Consider the following 10828-nt stretch of genomic DNA (forward strand, 5'->3'; position numbering starts at 1 on the left):
CTTCCGATATTCCTAACTGAAATCGATACTACTGATCAGAAACTGATTTAACATTCGATTTATTGACTTTAAGTGCTTACCAATAGCAATAGATCGATATTTCAATTTATCGTGACGCCCCTATCTGTTATCACTTGCAGCAAGTGGGTGTGGCAAGAAGCCGGATGTGGCCAATGCCAACTACACCCAGTACGGTGACGGGTCCGTGATGACTGTCCTCATCTTCGCTTGTCTCCCCGGCTTCACTAAGGCCGGGTCAGGCATCAGTCAGTGCCAGGAGGACGGCACCTGGTCGGAATTCGAGTTCACCTGTACAGGTAAGTGTAGTCATACCTCTACCAGAAGTGGGAATGGATGTCGCGCCAGAAACCTATGATTGTGGTTTCGAATCCCGGTTCGCCCCGATTGTTTCTAGGTTTGTCAGCACCAGACCCGTGCTCGTGGGTTTCACCGAAGTGGTAAACGTCTGAGACCTGCATCACTTCGGGCTTTCCTCCCACATTAAGCTGACACACCGTGATATAACTCCACTCACTGTGTGCAGGGTGACGACATATGTAATAGTAGCATAAGGGTCGTAGTTCCAGTTTTGCAATAGCATAAAACGCCATTGCCGCAGAATGTATAATATCATGTTTTCGTAACGCATCCTGTTCTACTTTTAGCTCGTAATAAATCCCTTTGGTTTTTATGTGAAACGCCATTGATTTTGAAAACTGAATTTATTCGTTCTTTTCGTATTCGTAAAACCCTTCTCGCCTACAACGTCGGAAAATCTTTACTTTGTTATGCAGCAGCCAAGCCCAAGAGGAGTATTGGTGGATGTGGGCCCCCTCCTGACCTGAATGGAATGACTGTCTCCTACTACAACACCACCACGGAAGGGGCAACTGCGATGTACCAGTGCTTAAAGGGATACACCGGATCTGGGTTTGGTCTGTCAGAGTGCACGCGTTACCAGCAGTGGACACGGCCCACACTCACATGCTCAGGTCAGGTCACTATAAAAAAATTTAACCCAGATCAGAATCATTAGTGCGTGATTATGGGCGAGTGAATTAACGAACATAATTTGTTCCAGATTAAAAAGTAATCTGAGGGTTCAAACAATACTGTATGCCTGCTCCTTTTAGGGCAATGTTTTATGTCTTAGAAAATATTTTGTCCTTCACTTTCTTTTCAACAATTCTAAGGGTAGCTAAGAGCTGAGCCACTTGCACAAAACGATCATAGTGCTAAGACTATTGTAAGCCTATGTTAAAGTATGTGAGTTAAGATCGCTTTGTGCAAATTGGCCCTGTTGGCCACTGCCTGAAACAATTAACTCCACCCACAACTGATTTTCAGACTAATTCAAACACGTTTCGAAGACAATCAGCAGTCAATATTTTGAGCCATAAATAGCAAATGGCGAATGTGACGCGATAATACTTTTGTGAAGGAATCTATACAAACAATGGGTTTAAAGTCAACATTTCACTTCGAACAACTAAGTAATAATTTAAATTATTCGTTGTAGAAATGCATAGCTGTATGTCACATTCGTTTTTTGTACTTGCAGCACGATCGAGCTCTTGGATACAGATGGGGGAAGCGTTGCAATCACACAATCCCCAGTTCTACTCAATCGTGCATAATCTCTTCTGGGAGTCGTGTTCCCCAACCATGTCGGTGTCGGTGACCATGGGACCAGACAAGTTGTTGTTCTATCTCCACAACGTCGGATGGGACGGGTCTGACATCTGGGGACAGTCTGTTCTAAGGCTGACCAAACAAGACTGGGATACGTTCTCGTTAAGACCAAAGCGTGAGTTCAACACGTTCCTGACCAACTCGGACTGGAACATCCTTGTCGTTGGCGATGACGGAGTTTATGAAAGGAAGACCCGGCGGTCGAACCTCGGTTGGTCGTACAAGAATGATTCCTGCCTGGTGCATGTGGGCTCTGATTCGGATGCTGTTCTGGCAGGACTTCTCGATGGAAGTAGTCTTCACCAAAGGGACGTAACTCACTTTGAGGGCCAACTATTTGCCACTCAACAAAGTAAAAGTGTGTCCGATTTTAATAATCGAGAAACAGGTTGGCATACCAACAAAGAGTTATCAAACGGTGTTAAAAAAATAATCCGTTGGCACCCGAACAAAGCAATGGTGACTGCAAGCAATGATGACGAGAGACCTCAATGGTGCCTGGACACGTGTTGGCACGAAGTATCCTTAACCAAGAATACGGCTCAACTGATCAAAGGAATCGAAGCTGGACACAATATTCTCATAAAATCTGGCAATATATTGGCTGCTGCCCGAGACATCGTAGTGTACGAAGGTCAGGTGACTGCAACCCTCAGGGAGCATTGGTCCCCGTCTGACCAATCATCATTCTCAGAACATTCGGAACAAGTGTGGCAGTCCGTTTCGTCCCAAGGGGAGGTAACCTCATGCAAACACAAACCGGAATCGTCAACAGTTACATCCTACACGAGAGAGTATCTCCCAAGTAGGTGGTTCCTCGACAGTCGGTCATGGAGAATGATTCTATCCATTGATTCTAAAGGAACGGTCATTTCTGGCTGCAAATCGGATCTCATTGTCGGCATCAAATCTAGCAAGGAACTTCGACTCGGCATCCGTCACGACAACGGTCTGCTTCACTACATGAGTGTCGACACCGTGGTTTGGCGGGATTCAGGCGAAGTCGCTGCAGAGGTGATACAGCTCCCGGGTCTGGAGCTAGGCAAGGATTCAAGATTCAGTTTGTATTCTAACTGTCGCACATGGGCAGCTATTATTACTACAGAAGGGAAGTACAAAGTGTACGAGTACACCCTGGGCAATATAGGCAAACATGAAGTCAAGACGGGTGTCGTCAGTATAGACTGGTTTGTGTACTGAACTTCTCTCACCCTGGTGTCGGTTGCTCGTTTTTTACGCAATAAAATGGTCCATGGTATTTATTTCTTTTGTTTGTTTAAAAGCGCACCCGTGAAGACCCGGGTTAAAATAGGTCTTCAGCAACCCATGCTTGCCGATAACGGCGACTATGCTTGTCGTAAGAGGCGACTAATGGGATCGGGTGGTCAGGCTCGCTGACTTGGTTGATGCATGTCATCGTATTCCAGTTGCGTGGATCGATGCTCATGACACCAATCACTGGATTGTCTGGTCCAGATCCGATTATTTACAGACCGCCGTCATATAGCTGCAATGTTGCCCAGTGCGGCGTTAAACAACAAACAAATGTTTAATAGCGAGTGAGAATGGTTTACTTTTCGTTGCTACCAGCAACAGCTTCATCACTGCGATTCCCCCACACCCCATTTCTGGTTTCCCCCGCCTGATATTGCTGGAATATTGCTGAAAACGGGGTAAAGCCATACTTACAATGCTGCTCCAATTTGATAGGGATATGTTTCCACGACACAACTGATGTCTCATGTCAAGTGTATACAAGTATTTAATAAGGACATACGATTATCCCTATCAAACGTTGAGCAGTAAGTGATCGAGCCTGAGCCAGTATACGTAGGGCCCCGTTCCACAGAGATCGTAGCGCTACGGCTGTCGTAAGTCTATGTTAAAGTATGGGGGCTACGATCATCTTAGCATAACGATCGCTTTGTGGAACAGGGCCCAGATCACTGGATTGGAAGCATGGCTATCTGGCTATGGTAACCGGCAATACGCCAGGTGACCATCTGATCATCAGTTGTCGGCTCATGATTATCTGATCCAGACCCGATGGCCTACGAGACTTAAACATTCCTTCACTTACAAGCAGTGGAGATTCAGGGTTAGCACACCAGTAACCAATGCTTGTAAATGGCGAATAAATTGGATGGGTGGTCAAAATCGGCGACTTGGTTAATTTTGTTATTTCGTTCCCCTGTGAGGGCGGTCGGGTAGCCTAGTGGTTAAAGCGTTCGCTCGTCACGCCGAAGACCCGGGTTCGATTCCCGACATGGGTACAATGTGTGAAGCCCATTTGTGGTGTCCCCCCGCCGTGATATTGCTGGAATATTGCTAAAAGCGGCGTAAAAGCTCACTCACTCAGGTGAAGACTGGTCTCGGGAGCATGTTTGTACGAGGCGAGTAAATGAATAGGGGTGTCGAGTTCGCTGACTGGCTTAATTGCTTGTAATCGAACGCCGACGATGTGGGCTCATTATTATTACTAGTATACCGCAGGTATCCAGGTACTAAAGTACTCACGGAAATGAAAAAAAACTGATTTTTCGACCTCAGATCTTAAATAAATGCAGTTAATATACAAAATATGTAAATATTCAAACAACTAAATTAGTACTAATTGGGCCGTAGCACAAATTCAGCGTATCAAATGTTTTTATGCCTTTTTACACGTAAAAGTGTGTGTAAATGTGAATAAAACAGACTATTGTGAAACAGAACATAACCAGGTGTAAGTAGATCAAGGTGACCTATGACACCTTGACGACAGGTGAGAACAGGTGCATAATGCCTATAGTCTGTTTCTGCTATGTCAATTTGGACTTAGTTATATTTTTGAACGTTGAAAGTGCCGACAAATTACCTCCTGTAAAGTACATTTTGTATTGTTCACTAAATCAAACTAGCAAATCCAGACTAGTACTTTTCGAGTTGTTTTGGTATTTCGTATTTACAGCTATGTAACACTTTGTGTCGATTTTTAAATTGGGAAAAACAGGGTTTTTTTCATTTCCGTGAGTACTTTTAGTAACTGCTCAAATGCGTTTTTTACAAACTTTTTTAAAAGTTTGTTTTATTCTTTTTTTATTTATTCCCCTAGAAGTGGATCCGCTTGCATTCGAGTTATTATTCATCAATCACTGGTTTGGAAGAAGTATATACATGCCCCCGTCTTTACTGAACTTTGTTACTCTGGTCGCTAGCAGCGATATTGGAGTACTATTACAGTATTGATTATACAAAATGTAATAAACAAATATCTTTGCCAGTCGGATCAGCCACAGAACACGACTAAAATGTACAACATTATTGAAATATAATTTCTAGGTTGGAACTTTATCATGATTATTGTACAGAACTTCGTTTTCTCAATATTCCTAGTCTGCGGCTATTAAAAAGTAAATCCATTTTATACGTTAGGGTTTAATAATAATATTTATGAACGTAGAGATTAATAATTATATACTACTCAAAAAAAGTTAAAGAACAGTCTTTTATATTACTATTTGTAGTTAATCTGTCATGCTATGACCAATTAACCATGGCAATGAGAGAGAATCAATTATTTTGAGTAGTATATTATGAACGATTTGTTTCCAATCATTTTATATGAAAAAATGTGGAATAAGAATAATTGATACAATGAATGTTTTCTCACCGCCCAAGGGGGCACGTGTGGCCCAGTCGTCTAAGGCGCCGTGATACGCTGTGCAGAGTTCATGATATCTATCACTGGATTGTCTGGTCCAGACTCGATTATTTACAGACCGCCGTCATATAGCTGGAATATTGCTGAGTGCGGCGTAAAACAACAAAGAAACAAAACCAATTAGTCACAAAACAACCAGTTGGGTGTTACCAGAGTCTTTATTCTTATCACGATATGCTGCACGTGGTTTCCAAACTTCACACGCTAATCCTGCACGAGACAAATGGCGCATCTCGAGTCATGGATCTGACGTCACATGTGATACGTTCAGGAGCTTCGATTCACAAAACATCCCAGTATCTCTTGAATAAGTAATTGTTCATATATTATGTATGGTATTCGCATTTCTTTCGTCGGAGAGTATACATGTAATGTTTGTTTAACGTCGCACTCAGCAATATTCCAGCTATACGACGGCGGTCTGTAAATAATCGAGTCTGGACCAGACAATCCAGTTACTGACATCGAGCATCGATCTGCGCCATTTGGATACGATTGGGATAGCATCTGGAGTTTCGATATTTTTTACAGCTACAGCTGCAAAACCAGATAGTTTTAATAATTAAAATATGGGGCTGAATAAAAAGACCTTGCAACAATGTAATCTTTTGTGGCAGACTATTTTCCAACAGTCTGAAGCATAATTATTATTTTCAAGAATATTCTGGGACAATTTATTTTATTTTTTATCCATAAAATTACGTTTATGCGTAATCAATACTCTTATGAATTCAATTCTTTAATGCGGACGGGGCGGTCGGGTAGCCTAGTGGTTAAAGCGTTAGCTCGTAACGCCTAAGACCCGGGTTCGATTCCCGACATGGGTACAATGTGTGAAGTCCATTTTTGGTGTTCCCCGTCGTGATATTGCTGGAATATTGCTTAAAGCGGCGTAAAACCATACTCACTCACTCACTTTGATGCGGACACAAACCGAATGTTGCATCTTGAAAAGGGAATGCTCAGGTTTCTTCAGTTCAATGCTGCGCACGTAAAATCACTATACCAAGTGCAAACAAAGTATCCTGATGGAAATTTTCAAGTTGATCAAGTCAACATTAGGTATCCTAGGTACTGCAACATATCTTAATTGAATTGTTTGAAAGGCATTTCTAAGAAGTTGACATACGTAATATATGGATAAATCAAATAAAGGTGTTATCCATAAATTCATTGCCTACTTTATCTTAATAGTTTCTTGTAAAACGGATAAATAGCAATAAATTACACGTGTGGTGAAAAAGATGTAAGCTGTTTTTATATGTACTTAGTTTCATTAAAATGCGGTTAGGCATTCACAAGGAACGCTTTTGCAGTCTGATTTATTGCACGGCGACTTGCTTTATTTACTTTTCTTATGAGAGAGTTACAAGGAAATATCGATGAGTATTAGTTGGAAAGATGAACACAAACATTTGAAAGAAACTGTTTATCTGTATCATATATGTATACGAAATACATCAATTATGAAAATATTCTAAACATTCCTATCTGTAAATTATAACACCAAACACGTTTGCGTTAGTCGGGCAGAGAGGGAGCCACGATGTGGCCAATACAAGATGGCGTCGGATGTAGACCTACGCTCGCTGCTCTTTGATTCAAATCGTGTGTTGAAAGGCGATTTACGTGAAGAAAGTTCACAAAATTTTCAAAAGGTCTGTTACATGACGGGGAAGTGTTTGAGAATACGTCGCAAACTTTTGACACGCGTTTATGAAGAAATTAACAATACTGGGTTTCCTCCCTCGGTTGACGGGGCAGTCATTTATGTTGAGTGAATATGTTGTCACACCGGAGTTACACATGTACAACCAGAGGATTAACAGAACTTCTTCAGACTTCTCCTGTTCCATGAGAAGATTTTGTGTTAAAACTGGTAGAAAGGGTAAACAATAGCACAATTGAGTTAGATGTTCTACGCCATGTCTTACAGAATGTGTTAATAGCGTGAAGATTTCCCTCGCCCAACATGCTCCTTAACCTCTCCCCACAGGCTCCTTAACCCCTCCCCACAGGCTCCTTAACCCCTCCCCACAGGCTCCTTAACCCCTCCCCACAGGCTCCTTAACCCCTCCCCACATGCTCCTTAACCTCGTCCCACAGGCTCCTTAACCCCTCCCCACATGCTCCTTAACCTCTCCCCACATGCTCCTTAACCTCGTCCCACAGGCTCCTTAACCCCTCCCCACATGCTCCTTAACCTCGTCCCACAGGCTCCTTAACCCCTCCCCACATGCTCCTTAACCTCGCCCCACAGGCTCCTTAACCTCACCCCACATGCTCCTTAACCTCACCCCACATGCTCCTTAACCTCACCCCACAGGCTCCTTAAAGAGAAGAATGGATAGAAGATCGAGATATGGAGACACTTTGTCGCGGAAATTAGCAAGAGATAATTTTATTTTATTCAGAGGCTATTAAGGAAATTACATCAAAGATTTATTTGAATTTTTCTGGCCACATGAAAGGTTACGAGAGGGTTGAAGCCCTGCAATCAAGAGACAATGAGACCTATTTCCCCATACTGCATTTTGCTGCTGAGAAACGACGAGGTATTAGCACTTTTGGACAGTGTGAATAATTGCCGTGTCAGTCTACAGGAGTAAACATTAGGGAGGTAACACCCATTAAGATGTATGGTTCATGATAAACAAAAAATACGCAATCACAACGTTGTGGGTTTCAATTTAACCTATTTATGCATGTCTCCACTGATCTCGTTCATTTTAAAATTATATTACAAGAATGTAACTCGTACTTTGAAAAGATGAATTATGGAAAAGATATTAATAACGTTACCACTATAGATATATCGATGTCAGCAGTATATATAGCACTATGATTGTGTCAATATAATACCCTATTGTTCCTTGAAAAACAATAACAAATGTTTCAAGAAGTCATTGTTGTGAAAATATATTACTGGTTTTGTTTTAAAATAGGTTTGTTTTTTACTTCTATAATAAATAAATACTGAAATGTGTCGTATTCTCATTCCTGATTCCGACGGTACCACATGCAAATTACAAATTGTTTTTACCTTCTGGATTACAAATGTGCGCTTTAAGACAGAGCAGGTACTTGCATCAATAGGTATGCTACAAATTTTGACGCTGTCAGTGACCATAGCTTGTAAGCTTCCTTACGTATTCGTTACAAGCCCCTGAAAAGGAACCCACTTTTCAAACACTGGTCGATAGTGAGTGAGTGAGTGAGCTGTTAACAGTAGTCCAGTTATATCGCGGCGTGTCTGCTTAATGTGGGAGGAAAGCCCGAAGTGATGCAGGTCTCAGACGTTTACCACTTCGGCGAAACCCACGAGCACGGGTTTTGTGCTAACGAACCTGGAAACATGATCGGGGTGGTCGATAAAGAAGTGAAGTCGCAATAGCAGGTGGATTTGTAGGCTTCTTTGTATTTCTTTCACGTGTATCCCCAAATCTGCATTCGGTGTAAATATTTTGCAAAAGTACCACCTTTAAAAAAATCAATGAAACGTGTGTGTGTGTATCTCCTTGATATGGTTAAAAAAATAAAGTATTAGTTTCGCCAGACTTTGGATGCTACGTGACAAGATGATAAATACTTAGTTTGTAACAACAGTTATTATAACTTGCGTGTTTAAAAAAGAAGAAGTCTAAGTCAAATTATTAATTAAGAAACTCCGATCTGGAATGTCGTGTCTGTTGACAGATAAACGAATGCACTGCTCCTCTCCGTTCATGGCTGCAGCACAAAATCTGAAACTGTTTACTGCATACGACGAGCCAGCGCTGTGGTTGCTTGAGGTCTCGTCCTAGGCACGGAGTTTCAAGTCACGCTACCTCGCCGACCTTAAACTAACGCGGACGAGCGTATAAACTAATATGGGTTGTTTTGTGCAGCTTGAGTTCAGTACAACTGCATAACGGGGACCTGCTTCATACTTTTCGGATTTTAGGATACCAGTGAAATCTAACTTTTCGGATTTCGGATAGCTTCGGATCCTACGGATTTCTAGCCGCGAAGACATTTATCTTCGGATCTATTGAAATTTTCGGATTCAATCATTGTTTGTTGCTCTCGCGGGAAGCTAACGAGCGCCGGAACGTATTACGATATCCCGTAACTGATGTATATAACCCGCTACATATAAATTAACTCCTCAACACACGTGGGGAACAAAATCCGAGGCTTGCAGCGTCTACTGCGGCTATCCGTGAATGTGCCGTTGATTTTTCGGATCGGATGGGTGGATCCGAAATTACGGGCACACAGCGGCTGACGCGTATGAAATAATTGTTCTCCTGAATAGACTTCCAATAACCAGCAGGACTCGATTTTTACTTTACCGCTAAACGGGAATGGGCCCGATTTACCTTGAATCTGTGTGTACGTCGCATGCTGACATGTTGAAGTATCATTTCCGGCTTTGCGTCGGCTTGCTTACGAGTTTAATGTTCGCCATAACGGAAGGGGTGTGTGGAGTGTTGTTCTATCACAACTACAGTCTACATGGCGGGTATCACAAACAAATGACAGTTCTATTTTGCCAAATATTTTTTTCTTCTAAATTTAAACATTATTTCGCGGACTGGTAAGTTATTTTAGGAAGGCCAAGTGACAAGGGGGGGGGGGGGGGGTTTACAAAATATGCTACATTCCTAAGAGCAATCTCACCGCCCCACCCTCCCCTAATAAATGACTAGTCCCTTACTTGACGCAATATAATTAATGATAAGGAATATCTGGATTGCGATTTCGTATTTTGTATCGATCTTGTTTAATCCGTTTGTGTTGGTGGAACAGTTCAAAGCTGCTTTTTAACCCGAAGATATTTCCACTTTGGTGAGACCCATGATGTAGTATAATAGGGTCTCAGAAACCAATGGTCGCACATTCTGGTCTTTGTACCCGCAAGCAACTGCTGACTGGGACAACAACTTGCCACGCCTTTGGCCACAAAGTGTTTCGATTGTAACAGTTTAAACAGCCAGTTTGATGGTATTAACACCATAATGATAGCCTTTTTGTTATTGTAGCTTGGTAAATAACTACAGTGCCACGTGACCAATAGCGTCTGTGCTGAAATCACTTAAAGAATTATAAGCTTCCCTAGGAAATCAAAGAATATTTAGATCTTGGTTATTTTTTTAATAGTCGTTTGTTATAGTTGTACGTGTTCATATTTTATAATGTCCAGACTCAATATTTACAGAGCGTTGGAACATTGCTGAGCTCTGCGTTAAACAACAAACAAAACAAGGTTTGTAATTTGTGCAGTGTGTGTAAAACAAGGCATGATTTCTTTGTATAATGCGGCGTTTAATCATTACTGACACATCGAAATACATAATAGATTTTGATTCGTTTACCAGACAGAAAGTAAGTAAGTATCTTACAGTGATGGTCTGAGCGCAAATGTCATCAGATGTTACAAATCCCCCCCGC

Source organism: Haliotis cracherodii, unplaced genomic scaffold (genome assembly GCF_022045235.1).
Source record: "Haliotis cracherodii isolate W230 unplaced genomic scaffold, xgHalCrac1.p SCAF_27, whole genome shotgun sequence".
In the NCBI taxonomy this organism is placed as follows: domain Eukaryota; kingdom Metazoa; phylum Mollusca; class Gastropoda; order Lepetellida; family Haliotidae; genus Haliotis; species Haliotis cracherodii.